Source organism: Pelodiscus sinensis, chromosome 19 (assembly GCF_052426305.1).
Source record: "Pelodiscus sinensis isolate ZL-2025 chromosome 19, ASM5242630v1, whole genome shotgun sequence".
NCBI classification, from domain to species: Eukaryota; Metazoa; Chordata; order Testudines; family Trionychidae; genus Pelodiscus; species Pelodiscus sinensis.
The window spans coordinates 20,708,583-20,711,883 of NC_143070.1; positions in this window are offsets into that span (position 1 = coordinate 20,708,583).

Sequence of the window (3,301 nt, forward strand, 5' to 3'; positions counted from 1 at the left end):
ACAAAGACTGAAGGGAAGAAATCTGTTGAGCAAACCTCCCCCCTCCCCCCAACCTTAAGGTGGTCATTTTGAAGGCTGCATGGGACACCGTGATTCAGGCTCTGTCAGATAGAAACATACTCCCCTTTGAAGAGCCACAGGTACAGAAGCCACAATTTTTTCTTTGAAGAGCTACATGTGACTCACGAGCTGTGAGTTGGCCAGGGGCTCAGGCAAGACAGGGACAGGAGGCTCCACCAGCAGGCACAAGGCTGGGCTGGTTTGAGGGGGGGGGGGGGGAAGGTGCAATTGCATTTCCCTGTTGACGTGCGTCTGAGGTAGGATCAAATCCTGAGCTGGGCATGCTATTCTCAGCAGTGACAGATGGCAAAACAAGGAGCAATTGTCTCAGGTTGCAGTGGGGAGGTCAAGGTTGGATATTAGGAAAAACCATTTCACTAGGAGGGTGTGAAGCACTGGAATGGCTTACCTAGGGAGGTAGTGGAGTCTCCATCTCTAGGGCTGTGTCTAGACTGGAAAGTTTTTCCGCAAAAGCACATGCTTTTGCGGAAAAACTTGCCAGCTGTCTACACTGGTCACTTGAATTTCCGCAAGAACACTGACTTCCTACTGTAAGAAATCAGTGCTTCTTGCAGAAATACTATGCTGCTCCCGTTCGGGCAAAAGTCCTTTTACGCAAAAGGGCCAGTGTAGACAGCTCAGATTTGTTTTGCACAAAAAAGCCCCAATCGCGAAAATGGCGATCAGGGCTTTTTTTGCAGAAAAGCGCGTCTAGATTGGCACGGACGCTTTTCCGCAAAAAGTGCTTTTGCGGAAAAGCATCCGTGCCAATCTAGACGCTCTTTTCCACAAATGCTTTTAACTGAAAACTTTTCCATTAAAAGCATTTGCGGAAAATCATGCCAGTCTAGACATAACCAAGAGGTTTTAAGTCCCGACCTGATAAAGCCCTGGCTGGGAAGGTTTAGTTAGGATTGGCCCTGCTTTGGGCAGGGGGTTGGACTCGATGACCCTCTGAGATCCCTTCCAACTCTGCAATTCAATGATCAGCTCGTGGTCATGGTACCTGCAGGTATCAATGACATAGGGAAAGATAGGAGAGAGATCTTGGAAGCAAGTTTAAGTGCCTGGTATGAGGTTGAAATCCAGGCCCTCAATGCTAGCATTCTCTGAAATGCTGCCTGTTCCAAAGGCAGTACCAGGTAGACAGGCAGAACTGCAAGGTCTCAATGCCTGCATGAGATAATCATGTAGCCTGTTTCAGAGGGGTCATGGTATTGCTTCCTTTACTTCTGCACAGCCTTCAGGGAAAGGTAGCCACAGTGATGGCTGCTGGCTAGGTGCCCAGCTCTGAACACAGAACAGAATGGTAGCAATACCACAACTTCTCCAAAAATAACTTTGTGACACCTCTCCACCTCTCCCCCAATTCCTTTAGTGGTCAGGAACCCCACAATTACCCCACCATGAAATTTCAAATTAAAGTATTTGAAATAAGTAAAATTTACAGTTTTTAAAATCATCTGACCATAACCTGGACAAAAATGGACCACAAATGTTAACAGATTCCACTTTTGTCTTTAGAAGAATTTTTGTACACATACACATATGTTTTTGACTTGAAGTTATGAGAACTGACTCTGTACTTCTATTTCACATGTTTGTTTCTGGGAGACTATCAACAAGTTTTACTCACCTGTTGTGAAAAACTCATTAATCAAATGTACAGCAATACCTGACTAACAATGCACCTCAAGTGGTGCCAATTCATAGCTGAAGACTTTGCTGTGTAACTTCAGAGCAGCATTTAAGACATGGCTGCTTATCTAAAAAGACTTAGTCTACACTGTATCATTTTGCAGAAGAGGAAATGCAAATGAAGCACTCATTAGCATTTCTCACACTGTCATTTGCGGTCTCTTCTGATCATTTTTGCGGAAGAGGTTTTTGTGGAAAAAGCACAGTCTATACAGGGGCATTTTGCACAAAAAAACCCTTTTACGCAAGATCCTGTATACCTCCTTTTTTGTGAGATAAGGGATATAGTGCAAAAGGGGAATTTTTTTTGCACAAAATGGCATCATCTACATCATGGGGGTTTTTTCTACAAAAAGGATCAGAAAAGTATATGCAAATAACAGCACCTGAGGGGAGGAACAGCTCTGTGGTTTGAGCATTAGCCTGCTAAACCCAACGTTGTGAACTCAGCCCTTGAGGGGGGCCTATTTGGAGGAAATCTGGGGGAAATCTGTCAGGGATGGTACTTGGTCCTGCTGTGAAGGCAGGGGACTGAACTCAATGACCTCTCCAGGTCCCTTCCAGCTTTATGAGTCAATGACAGCACAAAACTGCTAACGAGCACTTCATTTGCATTTCCACAGCTGCAAAAATGATAGTGTAGACCAGTGTTTATAAGGTGTGTTTTTTACTCAACAAATTTCTCTCAGCCTTTTTTTTTTCCTCTTAATAAAAAACCCTTGAGCTACATCTACACTGCAGGCTTCTTGCGCAAGAATTGTTTTGTGGAAGAGTTCTTGTGCAAAAGGTCTTCTATAAGAGCGCGTCCACACCACCATGTGCTTTTGTGCAAGTATCCATGGCAGCGTGGACACGGCTACATTTCTATCACTATTCTACATGGCAGTGTGGACGCTCTCTTGCGCAAGAAAGCTCTACTGGACATTTTAGCCATAGGGGCTTCTTGCACAAGAAATTCATGTTGCCTGTCTACACTACCTTCTTATGGATGAGCTCTTGTGCAAGAGCACCTATGCCTCGTGGGAGAGGAATAACTCTTCCGGAAGAAGCTGCCCTGTTTTCTGATGCTGTACTGTAAATTTACTTGCGCAAGAATGCATGTGCAGTGTAGACACCCAGCATGTTTTTGCGCAAGAACAACTGTTCTTGCACAAAAAGCCTGCAATGCAGACATACCCTTAGTGTTTCACATTAAAAAATTATTTGGCATTCCTCAGGCTTAAAAAGTTTAAGAAACACTGCTGTAGACAGTGCCTGAGTCATACATGGAACAGGTGACTTGTTCATGCAACAAACACCATTTTAAGAGGTAATTTCACACCGGAAGAACAATAGAATTTCCTCTACATGGGCAAGAGTGTAAAGAGGGTCCTGGGGGTCTCTCCATTTTTTTTTTCATTCCAGCTCATAAGGTCAGATACATCTTTGCTATAACCTGATCCCAAAAGGACTGGTGATCCACCCTAACAAAGGATGTGCTCCAGAGAGATTTAAAATAGCCGTTTATTCCATCTCTGCTAAAAGCCTGAACCACAACACTGCA